The sequence below is a fragment of the Meles meles genome, chromosome 20, assembly GCF_922984935.1.
Source record: "Meles meles chromosome 20, mMelMel3.1 paternal haplotype, whole genome shotgun sequence".
NCBI lineage: Eukaryota > Metazoa > Chordata > Mammalia > Carnivora > Mustelidae > Meles > Meles meles.
The window spans coordinates 6,781,291-6,793,566 of record NC_060085.1 but is presented as its reverse complement, the minus strand read 5'-3'; the positions used below and the strand labels follow the sequence as shown (position 1 = coordinate 6,793,566).

General features: G+C 41.4%; 1 protein-coding gene and 1 pseudogene across 1 annotated transcript in view; both read left to right on the top strand.

Moving 5' to 3' along the window:
- Positions 1-12,276, top strand: part of ZNF699 (zinc finger protein 699) — a 415,566-nt gene that overhangs the window by 153,783 nt on the left and 249,507 nt on the right. The gene's annotated exons all lie outside the window — the stretch shown is intronic.
- Positions 7,602-8,588, top strand: LOC123932411 (annotated as a pseudogene).

Below are 12,276 nucleotides of genomic sequence, written 5' to 3'. Positions count from 1 at the left end.
ACTGGGTGTTGTGCGAAAAGAATGAATACTGTTACACTGAAAAAATAAATAAAATGAAAAAAAAAAAAACAAACCACTATGATATATCACGTCACACCAGTCAGAATGACTAAAATGAACAAGTCAGGAAATGACAGATGCTGGCGAGGATGCGGAGAAAGGGGAACCCTCCTCCACTGTTGGTGGGAATGCAAGTTGGTGCAACCACTCTGGAAAACAGCATGGAGGTTCCTCAAAATGTTGAAAATAGAACTACCCTATGACCCAGCAATTGCCCTACTGGGTATTTACCCTAAAGATACAAACGCAGTGATCCGAAGGGGCACGTGTACCCGAATGTTTATAGCAGCAATGTCTACAATAGCCAAACTATGGAAAGAACCTTGGGGAGGTTTTTGATCACTGCTTCAATCTCATTACTAGATATTAGTCTACTCAGGTTGTAAATTTCTTCCTGGTTCAGTTTTGGGAGTTTATAGTTTTCCAGGAATGCATCCATTTCATCTAGGTTGCTTAGCTTATTGGCATATAACTGTTGGTAATAATTTCTGATGATTGTTTCTACTTCCTTGGCGTTAGTTGTGATCTCTCCCTTTCATTCAAAATTTTATTAATTTGGGCTTTCTCTCTTTTCTTTTGGATTACTCTGGCCAATGGTTTATCGATCTTATTGATTCTTTCCAAAAACCAGCTTCTAGTTTCATTGATAATATTCTACTGTATCTCTGGTTTCTACCTCATTGATCTCTGCTCTAATCTTGATTATTTCCCTTCTTGTGTGTGGAGTTGGTTTGATTTGTTGTTGATTCTCCAGTTCTTTAAGGTGTAGAGAGAGCTGGTGTATTCTGGATTTTTCAATTGCTAAGAATGCTCTTAGCAATCTGCTGAAGCACAAGGTGGGACATGGGAACAATGAAGAATGAGGTTGGAGATGAACAGGGACCACATCTCTGGGAACCTTGAAAAAACTAATGGATAAAAGATAGGGGGCAGGTAGGGCCTGTGACATGTAACATGATCCATATCACAATTTTCCCTGGTGCCTGGAGGTAAAGATAGATTTAAGGCAGGCAAAACTCGGGTCAAAGGAAACAGGGTTGGGAATCATCACATCATTAATGTTGAAGGGACAAAGCCACTTGTTTTAGGAAGAGGAACAAAGGCCAGAAGTGGTGAATAAATTAGTCCCATGTCTTGTTAATGATTCCATGTCCCTACTTAAGGATGAGATCTGACCCAAGTGCAATCACAGGAACTATGAGATAGGGACTTGCGAGTTTCAGTGTCTCCAAGGATGTTCCCAGAGCAAAAGGGTAGAATGTCAAGGGGGGACTGCATGTTGGATCTTGCTGTGTGATTCTCTTTCCTCCCATATCCACCCTGCGTCTTTATATACCATAACCTTGGATACTAGGGAACATGGACTCTTCACTGTTGAAAATCTCTATAAGAATCACAGATGAGGGTGAAGAAAGAAGAAGGACAGGTCCTTTTGAAGAAACAGGAGGTGTTCTCCAACAAATGAAGGTGGCAAAGAAGGATTCAGAAAGGATTTGTCTAGGCTGAGTGAAGGTGGAGGCTCTGGAGTTTTGGAACCAGGTAGGAGAAAACAAATCGATACCTCATGGTAAAAGTCTATTAGTACCTGGAGGCATCCATTGGTACACCTCCAACTGGTAACAGTGTCACTGCACAGTGTGGTTTTGGAAAGTCCTGTGGTATCCAAGAGTGGGTGCTCTGCCTCTTCCTCCTCATCCCTATAATCGCCATCAACCACCCATCCAAATAACATGCAACCAAAGTAAAAACTTGCTCACAACAGCAACTTTGAACAAGGAGTGTACCCACTCACCCTCTGAAGTAACTGGCCACTAGAGCTCAATAGTGACTTCAGTTTAATACGATTTTCTTCCTGTTCAAGAATTCTAAAACATCTCAGTACTCACACCTCTTTCTCAGATCCTCTATACTCCTGTCATTTGGTCATTTGGGCTCTCTAAAATTTTCCTTTGTCATTTAGGTACACATACATAAGCACAATTTCTTACACACCCAATTTAATTGGGTAATTACTGACATTTTCTTCACATCACTCAATTAGAAATCAAACTCTGAGTTTGTCTTCCAGCCAAGCCTTGAGATGATCCACATTTTGAATGTAGAGATCTCTGAGAACCCCTGAAGTATTTAAGCAAGCGATCAAGTCACCAGATAAGTATGTAAAAATAAACAGTTGTCTAAAATAATAACACACATCATTGGACAGAAAAATTAAAGCTTGAGCTGTCTTGAAAACAGCAAAAATCATACATCTCCAATGCATAAATTCCAAACCCCAAACCAGGACCATAGAGAGAAGAACAGAAAGTTCTTCTTAGAGACATAAACTTTAACTGAGAAAACAGAAATTCAGTAAGATTCCCGGTATAGAAGACTTAATTATCTCCAAATTACTTGATTAAGTCAGTGGCTGTACAGGTATAAAAATCATATGTTGCTCTCTGTAGTTGAAAAAAATGTGTCTGAACTTTACAATGAGTTAAGTAACTCAGAAGTGAGAAATGAGGAATAGAAGTCAGCTTCTTCTTGAGAAGAGGAGGGGGTCTATATACCACCCCCCACCCAGTACGTTCACTTTTCTCCATCAGTTAATAATAGCAAGTCCTTAGAGACTGGGACAACATCAACCAATCTGGCTAATTATGTGCCAAGTGCTTTGAGTCCTCAACCATAAACAATTAGCCTCTGCTTTCCAGCCTTTTAGTTGTCAGTCCCAGGTCAGTGGGCTCCATACATGTGTCTCCTCTTCCCGGAGCCACCTGCTTGAGGACACCCATACTGGCATCTGCCTTCCTGCTGCTCCTGGAAACAAAGCTCCTCACCCAGCTATAGGCACAGGAGAAGCAGCCAGTTCTGCAATCCTCCATCCTCCTCCAGCAGAGACACAGTACACACCAGTGAGTAGGAAGTACAGTGGGAGTGACTGAATGCAGGTGGGACAGGGAGAGCATTGTTCCCTTCTCAGCAGACCACTGGGACAGTTGGGATAACCAGACAGGAGGGGACCAAAATGCAAAGTTTCAACACAAAGCCCTATGAAGACCTTGTGTTGTTGGTTCTGGCAGGGACCCTAGCACTCTTTTTTTTTATTTTTATTTTTTTTATATTTATTTTTATTTGTTTATTTACAGCATAACAGTGTTCATTGTTTTGGCATCACACCCAGTGCTCCATGCAGTACGTGCCCTCCCTATTACCCACCACCTGGTTCCTCAACCTCCCACCCCCACCCCCCCCTGCCGCCCCTTCATAACCCTCTGGTTGTTTTTCAGAGTCCATAGTCTCTCATGGTTCATCTCCCCTTCCAGTTTCCCTCAACTCCCTCTCCTCTCCATCTCCCCATGTCCTCCATGTTATTTGTTATGCTCCACAAATAAGTGAGACCATATGATACTTGACTCTCTCTGCTTGACTTATTTCGCTCAGCATAATTTCTTCTAGTCCCGTCCATGTTGCTACAAAAGTTGGGTATTCGTCCTTTCTGATGGAGGCATAATACTCCATTGTGTATATGGACCACATCTTCCTTATCCATTCATCCGTTGAAGGGCATCTTGGTTCTTTCCACAGTTTGGCGACCGTAGCCATTGCTGCAATAAACATTGGGGTACAAATGGCCCTTCTTTTCACTACATCTGTATCTTTGGGGTAAATACCCAGCAGTGCATTGCAGGACCCTAGAACTCTTATTTAGATTTCTATTTTTGTCTCTTGCTAGTTCTAAATAGAATCTCCTGGGCATCTTCCCAGCAGAACAGGAAATATGTCCTTTTTAACTGTTCCCTAAGTCCTGCAAATGATCATGAAGGTGATGATCATGGTGAGGATGAAAATGATGTCAGTAAACACAATGTTGCAAGCCTTTAGCTTGGGACTCCAAGTGCCAGACACTGGGATGAAATTTCTACGTAGTTTGCAAACTTTTGTCTGCATTACCACCCCCGGAAGGACAGGAACATATATTATCATCATTTCAGAGTTAAGGATAGGAGCATAATATTTTTTTCATTTCCTGATTTTACTTATTTATTTTTGTTTTCAACTCAGCTTTTAAAAAAGTCTTTATTTTGGGGCGCCTGGGTGGCTCAGTGGGTTAATGCCTCTGCCTTCGGCTCAGGTCATGATCCCAGGGTTCTGGGATCGAGCCCCACATCGGGCTCTCTGCTCGGCAGGGAGCCTGCTTCCTCCTCTCTCTCTGCCTGCCTCTCTGCCTACTTGTAGTCTCTGTCTGTCAAATAAATAAATAAGTCTTTAAAAAAATTCTTTATTTAGATCCTAGTTAGGAGAAGGAAGGGAAAAGTGAAGTGTGGTGGGAATCAGAGAGGAGATGAACCATGAGGGATGGGACTCCAGGAACAACCTGAGGGTTTTAGAGGGGAGGGGGGTGGAAGGATGGAATAACGAGGTGGTGAGTATTAAGGAGGGCATGTATTTTCAGAGCACTAGGTGTTATACACAAATGAACCATGGAATATTATATCAAAAACTAGTGATGTACTGCATGGTGACTAACATAATAAAAAAATAAATTGCAATTAGTTAACATACATTGTACCGTTAGTTTCAGTTGTACAATATGTTGATTCAACACTTCCATACATTACCAAGTGCTCATCAGGACAAGTCCCTCCTTAATTCCTTCACCTATTTCACCCATCCTTCCACCCACCTCCCCTCTGGTAACCATCAGTTTGTTTTCTATAGTTAAGAGTCTGTTTCTTGGCTTTCCTCTCTCTCTTTCCCCCCTCCCTCCTTTGCTAGTTTGTTTTGTTTCTTAAATTCCCATGTGAGTGAAATCATATGGTAGTAGTTAGTCTTTTTCTGACTGACTTCTTTTGCTTAATATAATACCCTCTAGCTCCATTGCAAAACTAATTCCTTTGAAGGTTGACTAGTATTCTATTGTATGCATACACCACATCTTCCTTATCCATTCATCAGTCAATGGACACTTGGGCTGTTTCCCAACAGTTTCCCAACAACACTGTTGTTGATAATGCTGCTATGAACATCAGAGTGCATGTACACCTTGAATCAGTATTTGACAGAGAGAGAGAGAGAGAGACAGCAAGAGAGGGAACATAAGCAGGGGGAGTGGGAGAGAGAGAAGCAGGTTTCCTGCTGAGTGGGAAGCCTGAGGCAGGACTTGATTTCAGGACTCAGAGATCATGACCTGAGCACAAGGCAGACACCTAATGATTGAACCACTCAGGTGCCCCATGGATCAGTATTTTTTTTGTCTTTTAAATACCCAGTAGTGCAGTTCCTGGATCATAGTCTAGTTCTATTTTTGACTTTCTGAGGAATTTCCATACAGTTTTCCAGAGTGGCTGCACTGGTTTGCATTCCTGCCAGCAGAACATGAGTGTTTCTTTTTTTCCACATGCTCACCAACTCTTGTTTCTTGTATTGTTCATTTTAGCCATTCTGACAGGTGTGAAGTAATATTTTACTGTAGTTTTGATTGCATTTCCCTGACAATGAGCAATGTTGGCCATCTGTATGTCTTCTTTGGAAAATTATATATTCATGTCTTTTTAAAAAAATTTATTTCAGCATAACAGTATTCATTGTTTTTGCACCACACCCAAAGCTCCATGCAATACTTGCCCATGTCTTCTCATCCTGTTTTAATGGGATTATTTGGTTTTGGGCTCTTGAGTTTCATAAGTTCTTTGCATATTTTGGATACTAACCCTTTATCAGATATGGAATTTGCAAATATCATCTCCCAGTCCATAGTTGCCTTTTAGTGTTGTTGATTGCTTCCTTTGCTACACAGAAGCTTTTTAAATTTTTCCAGATCCTGGGGTAGACAGGGGATGAATTCAGGTTTGAATGCAGACAGTGAGACTGTTCACAGGCTTTCCAGAAACAGTATTCTCTCCTGCCTATCCAAGTCTCACCTCTCTTTCTTGTTACTCCAGGCAAAGACCTCTGCTCACTGCATTCTTCCCGTTTGGCTGTTCATGCTAGAAGACACCAGAAAACAGTTAGTATCACCTGCTGCATCAACTGTAGAAAGATGGCTGAGATGAACGTAGAGATCATAAAGAATGAGATGACAATTCAGGGTAGATCTCTTCCTTGCCTCAGCTCTCAGATTTTTCTTCATATTCCACTTCTTCCCCCATTCTTATAATTTAGGCCCTCATGATCTCTAAGGGAGATATAGGGTCAGGATGTTAGATTCCATTTCTAGTCAGGAGATAAAAAACTGTCCCAAGATTATCTTAGCAATTTTGGAAGACCTCTGGACTTCTTCTTAAACTCTCTGAAGTTCAGGGAAACAGTTCAAACAAGTCAGTTCATGCACCTCAGAGACCCACCACTTAATTTTGAATCTTCTCTGTTCTAATTTTATCCATATGATACTATAAATAATTAATAGTAATGTTGATAATCAATAGTAAAATTGTATATAATTTGATTTTTTATAATGTTATCATCTTTTATGCTTATATATTATACAAATTCTAGTTTGTGTACTATAAAGGTGGGCACAAGAATTTTATTAAGAATATGTAATAAGGGGGGCGCCTGGGTGGCTCAGTGGTTTAAGCTGCTGCCTTCAGCTCAGGTCATGATCTCAGAGTCCTGGGATCGAGTCCCACATCGGGCTCTCTGCTCAGCAGGGAGCCTGCTTCCCTCTCACTCTCTCTGTCTGCCTCTCTGCCTACTTATGATCTCTCTCTGTCAAATAAATAAATAAAATCTTTAAAAAAAAAAAAAGAATATGTAATAAGGGACACCTGGGTGGCTCAGTCAGTTAAGTGTCCAACTCTTGATTTTGGCTGAGGTCATGATCTCAGAGTCCTGATATGGAGCTCCACATTGGGCTCTGTGCTCAGTGTGAAGCCAGCTTAAAGTTCTCTCTCTCCCTGTAGCTCCTCCTGCTTGTACTCTCTTTCTCTGTGTGTCTCTCAGAATAAATAAATATTTTTTTAAAAAGGGAATATTGTAATAAAATATTAAGAGATAATAAAGTTCATCTTTCAGGTAATACTATGCCACTTTTGAAGTGCTTGAAATAGATGGATATACTTCACAGACACTTAAAACACATTGCTGTGGTAAGTGAGAACTCAGGAAACAATATATGTATAATTATACTATTATGTAAGTTTTTAAGATAACTGTTTATGGATGCATAAACCAATACTAATATTATGGAAACATTGAAAGGAAAATGTATCTACCACATTCATGACAGTGTTTGTCTTTGTGCAGCTGAAATGCAGGGGAATGCGATCATGCAGGGAAGGCAAGAAAACTCAATTTTTACTGGCAACAAATATGAGTTCTGAAGCCAAGTATAATTAGGTATTTCTGTGATTGTATATTTGTATGTTTCTCTAACATTCTTTGGCTCAATGTCTTCATAGTGGGTGTATATAGAAACAGGTAAATAGCTCAGACAGCAATAAGGAAAGAGTTCTAAGAAGAGTTTACAATTGAGAAATGTTGCTGAAGTTAGAGGGATGTATGCTGGGCAAGTGTGAATTGCTTGAACCAAAATAGGCACATTTAGCTGGGTGTCTCTACACTTGTTTTGTTTATTCAATGCTCTCTTCTCTTTTGAGAGGTGTCCCAGCTGCATGGAACCACAGAATGTAACAGCTGTCTCAGAGTTCCTTCTCCTGGGCCTCTCAGATGATCCAGAACTAGAGCCCATTCTCTTTGGGATTTTTCTGTCCATGTACCTGGTCATCTTGATTGGGAACCTGCTCATCATCCTGGCCGTCAGCTCTGACACCCACCTCCACACACCCATGTACTTCTTCCTCTCCAACCTGTCCTTGGCTGATATTGGTTTCAGCACCACCACAATCCCCAAGATGCTGGTAAACATTCACACACACAGAAAGTCTATCACCTATGCAGGCTGCCTAACTCAGGTGTCCTTTTTTTTCCTGTTTGGGTGTTTGGACAATCTGCTCCTGGCTGTGATGGCCTATGACCGGTTTGTTGCCATTTGTCACCCCCTGAACTATTCAGTCATCATGAACCCAAGCCTCTGTGGCTTGTTGGTCCTGATGTCATTTTTTGGCAGTGTTTTGGACTCTCAGATTCATTGTTTGATGGTATCCCAACTTACCTTTTGCACAAATGTGAAAATTCATCATTTCTTTTGTGATGCACCTCAACTCTTCCACCTTGCCTGCTCTGATACCTCCATCCACACCATACTAGTTTATTTTATGGGTGCCATATTTGGTGTTGTTCCCCTCTCAGGGATCCTTTGTTCTTATACATGAATTGTTTCCTCCATTCTGAGAATCCCATCCACAGGTGGGAAGTACAAAGCCTTTTCCACCTGTAGCTCCCACCTGTTGGTTGTTTGCTTGTTTTATGGAACAGCCATTGGAGTGTACCTCAGTTCATCGATCTCCTCCTCCCTCAGGAAGGGTGCAGTGGCCTCGGTGATGTACACTGTGGTCACCCCTATGCTGAACCCCTTCATCTACAGCCTGAGGAACAAAGACATCAAGAGGGCACTTCAGGGGACAGTCCACAGAACAGTCTAATATCAGCATTTGTCTTAATCTTTCTGGGTTCATAGAACTGGAAAATGCAGGAAGTCAACAACAACCAGAAATTCTGAATCTGCAGCCTCATGGCATGTATACCTATATAGATCTCTCCTTTTTGTTTATACAGCTATTCCTGTTAGCATGACTCTAGTGGAATTGGGGGATTATTTTGGACTCCCCACTTAAATCAAAGTCCCTGCAGGATTATGTGTATATCTGTACCCCTCTCACTTTCCTTATGCATTACCCAGGACACTTGGTCATGAGCAGTCTTGTTTCTATCACTGCAAAATAATCATAATGCTCTCTCTCTCTTTTGTTTTTTTCCTTTTAAAAAGTATTTTACTTGGGGCGCCTGGGTGGCTCAGTGGTTTAAGCCGCTGCCTTCGGCTCAGGTCATGATCTCAGGGTCCTGGGATCGAGTCCCACATCGGGCTCTCTGCTCGGCAGGGAGCCTGCTTCCCTCTCACTCTCTCTGCCTGCCTCTCCGCCTACTTATGATCTCTCTCTGTCAAATAAATAAATAAATAAATAAATAAGTATTTTACTTATTCAATTGAGAGAAACATTCCAAGCAAGGGGAGAGGCAGAGGGAGAACCAGGCTCCCTGTTGAGGTGAGAGCCCATCTTGGGGCTTTATCCCAGGACCTAGAGATCATGACCTGAGCCAAAGGCAGAGTAAACATCTGAGCCACCCATGGACCCCATACTGTTATTCCTATGAACTGCCTCCTCCACCCTCAACCATTTGTTAGGACGATCTAAATCCTACCTTAAGGTCCAAAACATCGAATACATTTTTAAAAGATTTTATTTATTTATTTGATAGAGATCACAAGTAGGCAGAGAAGCAGGCAGAGAGAGAGAGAGGAAGGGAAGCAGGCTCCCTGCTGAGCAGAAAGCCCGATGTGGGGCTCGATCCCAGGACCCCGGGATCATGACCTGAGCCGAAGGCAGAGGCTTAACCCACTGAGCCACCCAGGTGCCCCAAAACATCTAATACATTTTTGTGTCTTAATGATCTTGATCAGATTTTTTAAAAGTAGGCTTCACATGGTACTGGCATTAAAAAAAGACACAAAGATCAGTGGAACAGAGTAGAGAGCCCAGATATGGACCCTCCACTCTATGGTCAAATAATCTTTGACAAAGCAGGAAAAAATATACAGTGGAAGAAAGACAGTTTCTTCAACAAATGGTGATGGAAAAACTGGACAGCTATATGTAGAAGAATGAAACTCGACCATTCTCTTACACCGTACACAAAGATAATCTCGAAATGGATGAAAGACCTCAATTTGAGACAGGAATCCATCAGAATCCTAGAGGAGAATATAGGCAGTAACTTCTTTGATATAAGTCACAGCAAAGTCTTTCAAGATCTGTCTCCAAAGGCAAAGGAAACAAAAGCAAAAATGAACTTTTGGGACTTCATCAAGATCAAAAGCTTCTGCACAGCAAAGGAAACAGTCAACAAAACAAAGAGGCAGCCCACAGAATGGGAGAAGATATTTGCAGATGACAGTACAGACAAAAGGTTGATATCCAGGATCTATAAAGAACTCCTCAAACTCAACACACGGAAAACAGATAATCATATCAAAAAATGGGCAGAAGATATGAACAGACACTTCTCCAATGAAGACATACAAATTGCTATCAGACACATGAAAAAATGTTCATCATATGGTTTCATTTATTTGTGGAGCATAACAAATAACATGGAGGACATGGGGAGATGGATAGGAGAAGGAAGTTGAGGGAAATTGGAAGGGGAGGTGAGCCATGAGAGACTATGGACTCTGAAAAACAACCTGAGGGTGTGAAGGGATGGAGGGTGGGAGGTTGGGGCAACCAGGTGGTGGGTATTAGGGAGGGCACATATTGCACGGAGCACTGGGTGTGGTGCAAGAACAATGAATACTATAATGCTGAAAAGAAATAAAAAAAGAAAAAAAATCTATTGATGCAGGTTGTATGAGAGAATGTATGTCACTGGTTCTCAATCTCGGCTTCATGTTTGAAACATCTGGTATACTTTAAAATCCTCATGCCTGAGTCCCACTGCCACCAATTGAGATTTAATTGGACTGGAGAATAAGAAGAACTTGATCAGTTTTTTAATAGCACCCCAGGTCAGTCTAATGTGCAGTCAAGGTGGAGGACTCTTGAATTTCATCAGACTTTTCATCCAAAAATAACTTGCATGTGTGTTTGTTCTTCATGGTCAAACCCTGACCATCTCAAAGTGATCGGAGATCAGAAAGGAGGAGATATGAAAGAGTTTTCTATAGAAACAGCCAATGTTGTTTTTTCCCTCATATTCTTGGTAATATTTTTTTACCTATCTTTACCTGCCACACTCTACAACTGGTTCATTGGGCTGGATAATTAAGCTATTGCTTTCTGCCCCAAACTTTCCCTTCTATACTTTAAGTTGTGATGCTATGGTAGGGGCTTGGAATCTTTAAACCACCACTCTGATTTTCCATCTGGCTTCTCCTTAAATTCTTCTAATAATGGTAATAAAGATCACATGTGCTTATGCCCAATCTTTTCCCCATGCCTCTTTGCCTGTGGTGTTGTCACTATATTTTGCAGTTATGGCTCTGTTATCATATTTTTTTCTTTTGTGCCTTTCACAAAGACATTTAATCATATCTATACTAAAATTACCTTTATTAGGTATTATGGAGGACATGTATGGCATGGAGCTCTGGGGGTGGTGCATAAACAATGAATCCTACTATGCTGAAAAGAAATTAATAAAAAAATAACAAATGACAGTACAGACAAAAGTTTGATATCCAGGATCTATAAAGAACTTCTCAAACTCAACACACACAAAACAGATAATCATATCAAAAAATGGGCAGAAGATATGAACAGACACTTCTCCAATGAAGACATACAAATGGCTATCAGACATATGAAAAAATGTTCATCATCACTAGCCATCAGGGAGATTCAAATTAAAACCACATTGAGATACCACCTGACACCAGTTAGAATGGCCAAAATTAGCAAGACAGGAAACAGCATGTGTTGGAGAGGATGTGGAGAAAGGGGAACCCTCTTACACTGTTGGTGGGAATGCAAGTTAGTGCAGCCACTTTGGAGAACAGTGTGGAGATTCCTGAAGAAATTAAGAATAGAGCTTCCCTATGACCCTGCAATTGCACTGCTGGGTATTTACCCCAAAGATACAGATGGAGTGAAAAGAAGGGCCATCTGTACCCCAATGTTTATTGCAGCAATGGCTACGGTCGCCAAACTGTGGAAAGAACCAAGATGCCCTTCAACGGATGAATGGATAAGGAAGATGTGGTCCATATACACAATGGAGTATTATGCCTCCACCAGAAAGGACGAATACCCAAATTTTGTAGCAACATGGACAGGACTGGAAGAGATTATGCTGAGCGAAATAAGTCAAGCAGAGAGAGTCAAGTATCATATGGTTTCACTTATTTGTGGAGCATAACAAATAACATGGAGGACATGGGGAGATGGAGAGAAGGGAGTTGTTGGAAATTGGAAGGGGAGATGAACCATGAGAGACTATGGACTCTGAAAAACAACCAGAGGGTTTTGAAGGGGCAGCGGGGGGGGGGGGGGGGTTGTGGGAGGTTGAGGAACCAGGTGGTGGGTAATAGGGAGGGCACGTACTGCATGGAGCACT